We start from the raw sequence: 11,569 nt of genomic DNA on the forward strand, positions 1-11,569 counted from the left end.
AAATGTTCCCGAAAGGGACGGCGGAAGGCTGATTTTGCATAAACGGCCACTTTCAGTCATCTTTTAGAGTTTTTGATCGGTTGACCCTCACAGCCTTAAAATCTTCATCCCCAAAGTGCTGAAAGGCCGTGTTCGAAAATCGGATCTTCTTTTAAAAAAATATAGTCAAAACATTTTTGAGTCAAATCATTTTTGCTTTAAGTCACCTTAATAAATGTGCAGGATGAGCACAATGCAAAATGAACACTTTTCGATAATGACTAAAATCCCTGTCAAGTTACGGCTATGGTGGAATGATCTAGGTGCTGAAGGGCAAGATGAGGTCAAGAAATATCTGAAAGGTCTCACGGGTTTATTGGAAATCCAGCCTCGGGGAGATATCATAAGAGCTTTGGTCACCTACTGGGACCCAGCGCACAATGTTTTCCACTTCTCCGATTTTGAACTCACCCCGACTCTGGAGGAAATGGCTGGGTACATCGGAAATGCTGAACTTCCATTAAGGCAAAAATACCTGGTTGCCCCAAGAGCTGTCACGGTGCATCGATTTCTAGACTCACTAAAAATACCCAGGACGGTCCATAACCCAGATTTTGCCGCCGGTTTTTGTAATCCATGTTTCATATACGACAGGTATGGTCATGTAGGAGGATTCAATAATTCGATTAACAAGCTATGCAGCAAAGGTAGTCGTCAGAAGTGTGATGAGCACAGACGGGTGGCTTTCATGATAACATTTTTGGGCCTTCTGGTATTTCCGAGGAAGGACGGAAATATTGATTTGAAAATATCCGGGGTCGTCAGTACTTTGCTCACTCATAATGACAGTACTCTCGCGCCTATGGTGGTATCTGATATCTTTCGAGCTCTCACATCCTGCAAAGCCGGCGGGGAATTTCTTCGAAGGGTGTAACTTGCTGCTACAAATATGGATGACTGAACATCTCTGCCATCGTTCCGAGCTTTTGAGTCATGGTTCCTCGAAGAAAACTTGCATAGAAGAGTTTTACACGAGAACCAAGGAGGTCAGTCTGCCCAAAGGAGTTATGGTATGGACTTCATTCTTTCAGACTCTCACTGCCAGCCAAATACAGTGGACACTAGGATGATTGCCTGTTGATGAGGACATGTATATGCCAGCAGCTAGAACTCACTTTCTACTGATGGGACTTAAGAGCATTCAACCTTACGCGCCCTGCCGAGTCTTGAGACAACTCGGGAGATGCCAGATAGTGCCACACGAGGAAGATCTTAGTGCTCAAACAATTGAGATTAGCCCTGACGGACAATTTCCTGAAGCAGAAATCTGCCAGATCTGGAATGAATGTCAATATTTGAAAGCGAATACTTGTGTGCAGGATCAGGCCAAAAGTGAAATGGCGCCAGGTTACCTTGCATGGTACAGAAGAGAACTTGAACACGAAAGGCCGGCTAAAAGACCCCACATCCTGAATTTTACCGAGTCGTCACAAAAGCAATGGGATTGGTTAGCAAAAGAAAGAGGTTATCGTGCCGAAATCAGCAAAATTGAAGCAACAAATCGAAGGTCTAAAATATGAGCACAACATGCAAGTTGTTACAGATCTGGAAAAAAAAAAAGAACAGGTTGACTCAGGAAAACGAGATGCTCAGGGCCCAGAACAAACAGATGAGGATAGACGCTGATAACCAGCAAAGGAGCCGGTCGGATGAACGATTGATAAAAAGTTTAAGGATGGAAATTGGGGAGTGCCGGAGTGAGTCAGAAAATCTTGAAAATACCATAGCAGGACTCGAAGAACATTGGGCAAGAAGGACAGAAAAGCGTAACCGGTACCTGCAGCAGTTGAAAAGGGATCACGAGCAAACCATTGCCAATCTGAAAGGAAAGGTGGACAGATCGTTGAGCAAACCCGAACCCTTGGAGCTGAAAATAGACATTGCCACAAGCTCTTAGCCCAAATGGAAGTAGAAATTTAGCCGTGGCAAAATCAATGCCTCCATGATTCTCGGTTTATGACAGCCCGTAATGATCAAATAGAGCACCTACTCAAAGAAAAGAGGCAAACCAGAGATAAGATTAAGACCATTGCCCATGCCATCATCAGAAGGTGTCTACGATGTAAAAACATGACCAGCATTACCGTTCTCTCGGCAGTGATAATTTATGTCAAGCAGACCATGCACAAGCTGGAACAACTTGAAAGAGACCTCACACCTAAGACCGCGGCGAGGCCGAACGATGCCCCGCAAGCGCCAATTCTTGAAACCTTAATGTATTTATAAGTCGAGTCTGTATTTTCCATCTTAGCATCTTCTGTCCGTCTTTTCGCATCAAGGGTGTATTAGTTTGTTGAGTCTGTACTTATTTCAAGGTTTGTTATTTTCCCCTTTTTCAAAAATGTTAGTTTGTAATAGATTGTTTCAGTAATAAAATGTGTGCTTCTCTTACACTCGTCTGTTTTGAACTACGCAATGATCTGATTCACGCGGCGTCGTGATACGTAGGCAATCCTCATCGGAACCAGTCACATTTTTTACTTCAAATAATAAAAAAACATATAATAAAAAATAAATAATAATAAAAATAAAATATATATATAATAAATAAATGGGAGTATAAAGAGAAACCGGAATGACGCATGTCATCGATGCAAACATGTAGAAATTCAGTTAACTGCATAGGTGCATCACACCCCAACATGAGATTACCTGTCTGTTATTTGTTTCAGACTAACCGTTTGCTTGCTGCTATGTCCAGGTTTTTAGAAAAGGTGGTTTGGTTTGGTGGAAGTCTGGCCTCGCATTCATACTTTACGAGGTCGAAAGGAAGTGTTCAGTTGCCCGTCACTGAGTCAAGAGAAAGTGTTCACACTTACTTCACGAGGTCGAAGGGAAGTGTAGAGATGTCTTCAGAAATTCCTTTGCCCACAATTCCTATCTCCGAGGAGAGTTCAATCTCGACCGTCACGAATCCCGAGTCATCAACTGCTGAGGAAAACAGAATCCTGAGGCTCCGCATGTTGGAAATGTTAGATGACTGGAATAACGAAAAAGAGCCACCGAGTGTAATCCCTGGGTTCCCTGAGTTGTTCTCCAGGACAAGTGGGACTTCCAACGTCCCCATAAGCTATCCAACTACCCCATTCGGGTACCCGACCATTTCAGCCCACTCTGCTGGATCACCCTCTGATTCTTATCCCCGGATGTCAACAACATATGTAGCTACGAACATATTCACTGCACCGTCCTGTCCAATCGTGGCACAACCCGCTACACACAGGCCGAATTTTGACTCATCCTCATTCACATTTCAAGCACCATCCTTCTCACTGGAACCAACTCGGTTCACCACCAACAATTATCCTCAACAACCTCAATACGAGTTTGCACCTGGGCAAGATCAAAACCCCAAAGCTTCTGAACAAGATGAGATGGCAAAAAGGATGAGGAGCCTCGAGCAGAGTTTGAAAAACATGCAAGGTTTAAGCGGGCAGAAGAGTGTTTTCTATACCGATCTATGCATGTTCCCTGACGTGCACCTACCCGTGGGTTTCAAAACACCAAAGTTTGAAAAGTATGACGGGCACGGCGACCCCATTGCTCATCTCAAGAAGTATTGCAACCAATTGCGGGGAGCCGGCGGCAAAGAAGAATTGTTGATGGCATACTTCGGGGAAAGTCTGGTAGGAATAGCCTCAGAGTGGTATATGGACCAAGACATATCTCGATGGAATATATGGGATGATCTCACTAGAGATTTTGTGAGACAATTTCAGTATAATATTGACATCGCACCAGACAGAAATTCTCTGTCAAACTTGAAGAAGAAACCCTCGGAGAGTTTCAGAGAATATGTTATTAAATGGCGCGAGCAGGCATCAAGGGTAAAACCTCCCATGGACGAGATAGAAATGGTCACTACTTTCCTCCAGGCTCAAGAATCAGACTATTTCCAGAATATGATGTCAGCCATGGGAAAGCCTTTCACGGAAGCAATCAAGATCGGGGAGATGGTAGAGAATGGTTTGAAAACGGGTAGAATCTTAAGTCAGGCAGCCATAAGGGCAACCTCCCAAGCCATCCAAAGCGGGTCCGGAGGAATGGCAAGAGGAAAGAAAAAGGAAGAAACGTCCATGGCAGCATCAGAAGCGAGGGAATATCGTAATCCTAGGCCCCCACAACATTACTACCCCCACCAAAATGTGATATATGCTCCTCAACCCTACATGGTCATGAATACCCAGCCCTATGTCCATCCACCACAGCAAGCCAATCGAGGCCAAGCTCCACCTCATAGAAATCAGCCTCCTTACCGGAACCACTATAATCCACAGCCACCTCAAAATAACTTCCGCCCTCAGGAACCACCTAGAAGACGGACTTTCACACTCATCGGCGAACTATATTCTACCTTATTCCCAAAGCTAGTCTAGATGGGTTTCCTGCAGCCAGTCCCTCAGATAAGGCACAATCCGGCATCACCTGCTTACAAAGCCGGTGTTAGGTGTGCTTATCATTCGGGAGCAGAAGGGCACGATACAAATGATTGTTGGACTTTGAGAAGGGTGGTTGAGAACTTAATAGAGCAGGGGAAGATAGTACTGAGGGACGAGGAGGTCCCAAATGTGACTAACAATCCGTTGCCCGCTCACAATAACGGGCCGTTGATTGGAATGATTTGTGAGGACAAAGAGTTTGATGCAGGGAAAAAGCCTAAAACTGCCCCGAAGCTAGAGAAAGGGGAAAAGAAGACTAGTACTGTCAAGGTTGAGCTCGAAGAGAAGGTCGAGACAAAGACAGTAACGATGGTGCCTGCGAGGAATGAAGTTCTTTACGTTCCACGAGATTCGAAGTCAAAAGGGCAAAACCAATGTACGTACCGAAAGGGGCCTATGTGGTCCGGAGGACGATTCAACCACCTCGGCTGAATGAGCCAGTGGTTATCGGATGCGTACCACAGAAGCCAATGACAGACCCGTCCGCAGTACCGTGGAACTATCAAAGAACATTGGTTACGTACAAAGGCAGATAAGTCACGGGGGAACTTTCGGAGAATACTTTCATTGGAATATATTCAAACACTCAAGAGTTAAACAACGCCACCCGGAAACGCTTCCCACCCAAGAAGCCTGTAAGCGTTGAAGAAGCGGAAGTTTTCTTCCAAAAGATGAAAATGCCCGACTACGATGTGGTGGATCAGTTACGCAAGTGCCCCGAGCAAGTGTCTATGCTATCTCTGCTGATGAGGTCGGCCAAACACCAGAAGATCTTGCTCAAAGTCCTGAACAAAGCGTACATACCGGCTGAGACTTCAGTTGAACTACTGGAACGAATGACGGAAAGGTTCTCCGCAGTTAATCAGGTTTCTTTCAGCAAGAACGACTTACCTCCAGAGGGAGGGGATCACAAAAAAGATTTACATCTGACAGTTAAGTGCGAAGACTACTACGTCAAGCGGGTAATGTTGGATGGAGGTTCAGGTGTTGACATTTGTCCGCTCTCCACGCTGCAAAGAATGGAAATTGGGACTGGAAGAATTCACCCCAATAATGTCTGCGTAAGGGCTTTTGATGGCGTCAAGAGGGACACCCTCGGGGAAATAGACTTGGTGTTGACTATAGGACCGGTGGAGTTCGAAATAACTTTCCAGGTGCTTGATATGGATACGTCTTACAATTTTCTCCTCGGCAGACCTTGGATTCATGCGGCAGGGGCTGTACCTTCCACTCTTCACTAAATGGTGAAGTTTGAATACGAAGATCAGGAAATTGTGGTCCACGGAGAAGACGAACAGTCTATTTATCAGGACCCATCCATCCCATATCTTGAAGCAAGGGAAGGGAGTGAGCACACGGTTTATCAGGCTTTCGAAGTTGTGTTAGCGGAGCAGTATGAAGAAGGAAGACCTTGCCCCCAACCTTTCCTGTCCAACGCCTCAATCATGGTAGATAAAGAAATGATCCGACATGGATTCAGGCCAGGGAAAGGGCTTGGACGAACGCTGAAAGGAATAACGGAACCCATCACCTTGCCTTCCACTAAGAAACTTTTTGGGATAGGTTTTCAACCCACTCCAAAAAATGAAGAGTGGGCAAGGAAGAGGAAAAATGAGGGTTGGAAGCTGCCTCGACCATTGCCAAATTTATACGAGACTTTCGTCGGACCGAAATACATCGAAGAAGAAGACGACGAGGTTTTCACGGCCGAAGAGATCGAGGAAATATATGAGGCAATGAGAGGAATGCTCTATGAAGCTCACATGGTTCAACCGGGAGAAGGCGCAAGCACCGCTGAGATGCTATATGTGGGGCCAAATGCCAAGCTTCGAAATTGGGAGGCCACGCCGTTCCCAACTAGGTAGGAGTCCGGGTAGACCTGTCCTGCCACCTTTCCTGCATCACGAGTTATCCCCAGGATGTAACTCGGATGTTTTTCTTTAGTTTCTTGTTTTGAGTTCTTGAATTATAAACCTTGTTATCTTCCAAATTCCAAGGAATAAAAATCAGTATTTCCTCATTTTTCCTTTATTCTGATTTTTGCTATTTTTCCTTTATCTTTTCCTTTCAGTTATAATAATGCGGCTTTAAATAATTTGACATGCTTGTGGACTTCACGCCCAGATCACAACGAGCTGTTTAATTGTGAAATAATGAACCAAGAACCGGAATATGATGAAGAAGAGGCTTTTAGGAAAATAAATCGAGAGTTGGAACACTTTGAGAATAAACCTAAGCCGAATCTGAATGACACTAAACCGGTTAATTTGGGAACTCCTGAAGAAATCCGAGAGACCAAAATAAGCATTCACACGGACGAGAAAACGCGAGACGCGATAATCAACTCCTTTTTGAATTTAAAGATGTGTTTGCTTGGTCATACGATGACATGCCAGGATTAGGTGTTGATCTAGTGGTGCATAAATTGACAATTCACCCTGTCCTCCAGTTCAACAAAAGCAGAGAAAGTTCAAAACTGATGTCAGTGATAAAATTAAAGAAGAAATCACCAAGCAGTTGAAAGCAGGAGTAATTCGGGTAGTCCAGTACACCACGTGGTTGGCGAATGTAGTTCCAGTGCCGAAAAAAGATGGGAAGACTCGGGTGTGTGTGGATTATCGAGATTTGAACAAGGCGAGTCCTAAAGACAATTTCCCATTGCCCAACATCCACATCCTTGTTGATAATTGTGCCAAACATGAAATACAGTCCTTCGTAGATTGTTACGCTGGATATCATCAGGTGTTGATGGATGAAGAAGACGTCGAGAAAATTGCCTTCACTACACCTTGGGGTACTTACTGTTATCGGGTTATGCCATTCGGTCTGAAGAATGCTGGGGCAACTTACATGAGAGCCATGACTGCCATTTTTCATGACATGATGCATCAAGAGATAGAGGTGTATTTGGACGACGTGATAGTCAAGTCCAAGACTCAGGACGATCATATCCAAGACTTGAGGAAATTCTTCGAGAGATTGAGAAAGTATGACTTGAAGCTGAACCGGGCTAAATGCGCCTTCGGAGTCCCATCAGGCAAGCTTTTGGGTTTCATAGTAAACAGGAGAGGTATCGAGTTAGATCCAACAAAGATAAAATCTATCCGAGATCTACCTCCTCCAAGAATGAAGAAAGACGTGATGAGCCTATTGGGCAGGTTAAACTATATCAGTCGATTCATTGCCCAGCTGACTAGCACATGTGAGCCCATATTCAAGCTATTGAGGAAGGATGCAGCGATCAAATGGACGGCTGAGTGTCAAGAAGCTTTTGACAAGATCAAAGAATATCTTTCAAATCCCCCAGTTTTGGTCCCGCCAGAGCCAGAGAGACCCCTGTTCTTGTATCTGACAGTCTTGGAAAATTCTTTCGGTTGCGTCCTCGGGCAACATGACATAACCGGAAAGAAAGAACAGGCGATCTATTACTTGAGCAAGAAATTCACCGGCTACGAGGCCAAGTACACTTTGCTGGAAAGAACGTGTTGTGCTTTGACGTGGGTCGCTAAAAAATTGAGACATTATCTCCAAGCTCACACTACTTACCTCATAAGCAGGTTGGATACTTTGAAATACATATTTCAGAAACCAATGCCTACTGGCAGACTGGCCAAGTGGCAAATCTTGCTCATGGAATTTGACATAGTCTATGTCACTCGCACGGCAATGAAAGCCCAGGCGTTAGCGGATCATTTGGCCGATAACCCGATTGATGAGGAATACCAACCATTGAGTATTTATTTTCCAGATGAAGAAATAAACACCATAGAAGTAGTCTCGGAAAATGCTCATGTTTGGAAGATGTTCTTTGATGGGGCCGTAAACGCCAAAGGTGTAGGAATTGGGGCAATCTTGATCTCACCCTCTGGTCAGCACTATCCTGCTACAGCTAGGCTGCATTTATTTTGCACGAACAATACAGCTGAATATGAAGCCTGCATCATGGGCATGCATATGGCGATCGATCAGGATGTTGAAGATTTATTGATTATGGGGGACTCTGACCTGATTATCTGGCAAGCCCAAGGTGAATGGGAAACTCAGGATGTCAAGCTCATTCCTTACGGACAACACGTGGAGGATCTAGGAAAGCGTTTCAAATCAATAGAGTTCAGGTATATCCCGCGGTGTAACAATGAACTAGCGGATGCACTTGCCACCTTAGCTTCAATGTTACCCTACCCAGGCAACGCCCACGTCGATCCTTTGGAAACCCAAATCAAGGAAAGACACGGTTACTGTAATATAATCGAGGCAGGATCGTGTACCCAGCCATGGTACCATGATATCCAGAGGTTCTTGAAGACACAATAATACCTAAAACATGCTACTGGAGATCAAAAGAGGACTATTAGGCGGCATGCAGGTGGTTTCTTTTTGAGCAGCGAGGTATTGTATAAAAGAACCCCGGACCTCAACTTGTTAAGATGTGTTGACGTTGAGGAGGAAGGAAGAATCATGCATGAGGTACACGCGGGAGTATGTGGGCCCCACATAAATGAGTATGTTTTGGCAAAGAAAATCCTTCGAGCGGGTTATTACTGGATGACCATGGAAAAGGACTGATTTAGCTTTGTTCGAAAGTGTCATCAGTGTCAGGTGCATGGTGATCTGATTCATGCGCCTCCCACAGAACTGCATCCCATGTCGGCACCTTGGCCATTTGTTGCTTGGGGCATGGACGTCATTGGTCCGATTGAGCCGAAAGCTTCAAATGGGCACAGGTTCATATTGGTCGCTATCGACTACTTCACGAAATGGGTAGAAGCTGTCACTCTCAAATCGGTCACTAAGAAGGCTGTGGTGGATTTTGTACATTCAAATCTCTTCTGTCGTTTCGGTATTCCTACAACTATCATCATAGATAACGCGGCAAACCTGAATAGTCACTTGATGGGGGATGTATGCGAACAGTTCAAAATAACGCATAGGAACTCCACTCCTTATCGGCCCAAGGCCAATGGCGTTGTTGAAGCAGCAAACAAGAACATCAAGAAGATTTGAGGAAGACGATCCAGAGTTCCCGACAATGGCATGAACAATTACCCTTTGCATTGTTGGGATATCGCACTACAGTACACACATCAGTAGGGGCAACCCCTTACTTGTTGGTTTATGGGACCGAGGCTGTGATAACAACTGAGGTGGAAATTCCTTCGCTCCGAACCATTGTCGAAGAAGAAATTGAAGATAACGAGTGGGTTAAGACTCGATTGGAGAAGTTGACTTTGATTGACGAGAAACGAATGGCCGCGGTTTGTCAGGGACAGTTGTACCAACATAGAATGGCCCGTGCTTACAACAAGAAAGTACGACTCAGGAATTTTGAAGTAGGGCAACTGGTATTAAGGCGCATTGTGCCACATCACCAGGAAGCGAAAGGAAAATTTGCTCCTAATTGGAAAGGCCCATACATCATCAGGAAGATATTGCCGAGAGGAGCATTGTATCTGGGTGATATTGAAGGAAATGATCCTGAAACAGCAGTGAATGCGGATGCCGTCAAAAGGTATTATGTCTGAGTTTTACTTCAGTGGTCTTGGCACATTTGAGATGATGAAGGTTTTATTCCCACTACCCCAAACACTATCAACTCTCTCTACAAGCCCTTTTGAGCCGGTTACATTTATTTGGCTACCTTGTAAAAAAAAATTGATTGTGTCTGAACTACGTCTGACTTAATTCCGACAGAATACGTAGGCAGCCTCTCCTTGGGGTTCAGTCACACCAAAAATAAAATCCAATTTACCCTGAAATTGAAACCGGGGCACACCAAATGGTTTAGAAGTTGTAATTTCATCTACAATTCTTTTACCAAGCACAAGTCCTTCGGATCAATTGCCAAAGGCAGGGGAAGCCAAGATATATCATAATTGGAGGCCGGTACATTCAAAATTGAGAGAAATAAAACAAGAGAGTCTTGTCGGTGAAAACCTTCGGGCACCGTGAGGCGACGGGAGCAGAGAAATCGAAAATGAAAGAGCTTGTTTACTAAAAACTCGCAAAGAGTGCTATCAAGCGACAACAAGGAGAGAAATGAGAGAGGTCGACTAGCGAAAACCCGCAAAGGGCGCTGTCGGCCAAAAAGATGATTCCACCTCAGAAAGTTTTGGCAAGGTTCCACTGGTTTTAGAACATAAATCCGTTTTGATTCAGGAGGAAATGCAAGTGTGCGAAGATCGGGCATCCAGTCCAAAAAGCATGTCATGTCAATTTAAAGTCAGCATATTGCCTCAGATAAGTCTTTCTTGTCCCAAAAGGGACACTTCTCTTTTAAAGTTCGTTTTCTCCGCTCTTTGTTTTACCTTTCTTTGAATCCCTTTCATTTTAACCCCAAATTCCAAATGTGCTGGAAAGAATAGGTGGCAGGACCGGTTTCACGGAGCTCCGTTTAGTAAGAAGTTAAAAAAAAATACCCCGTTTCAATGGTACGTCTGTCCAATCCCGATTGATCATGATGCTGATTGCTTTCAAAGTAAAGCCACACACACACCCAAAAAAAAAAAGAACCGGCAAATCCCCATAGGGTCTCCCTTTGTACAAATCCCCATAGGGTCTCCCTTTGTAAAAATCCCCACAGAGTCTCCCCTTGTACAATCCCCCAAAGAGTCTGCCCCAGCAAATCCCCAACGAGTCTGCCTTGTACAAATCCCCATAGAGTCTCCCCAATAAAAATCCCCACTGAGTCTGCCTCGGTAAAAATCCCCAAGCAGAATGGGATGGAAGAACCAAAGCCTTACACGGGAAAATCATCACAAAATCCGGGAATGCGAGTCTGAGCAGTTTAAAAGGGTTTCGTCTGTGAATCCAATCAATGGCAGAGTTTCTCAGTAGGAATAAGGACGGGACAAAGCAATTGGAACAATCAAGGCCACCGAACCAACCACCATTTTCACACTAACAATTGTTCTTTGTTTGGAAAATTGAAATAGGTGCGATCCAAAGCAACCGTGCAAGAAGCAGATGCCACCTAAAAGGAAAAGAAATGCGCGAATGCAAGAAACGACTTTGCAATAAAGAATCAACCCAACAGGGAAGTTTCCCCAAGTTCTCTCTTGCATTTTACTAAACAAAAGATGAAAGCATAATAA

Source organism: Nicotiana sylvestris, chromosome 8 (assembly GCF_000393655.2).
Source record: "Nicotiana sylvestris chromosome 8, ASM39365v2, whole genome shotgun sequence".
NCBI lineage: Eukaryota > Viridiplantae > Streptophyta > Magnoliopsida > Solanales > Solanaceae > Nicotiana > Nicotiana sylvestris.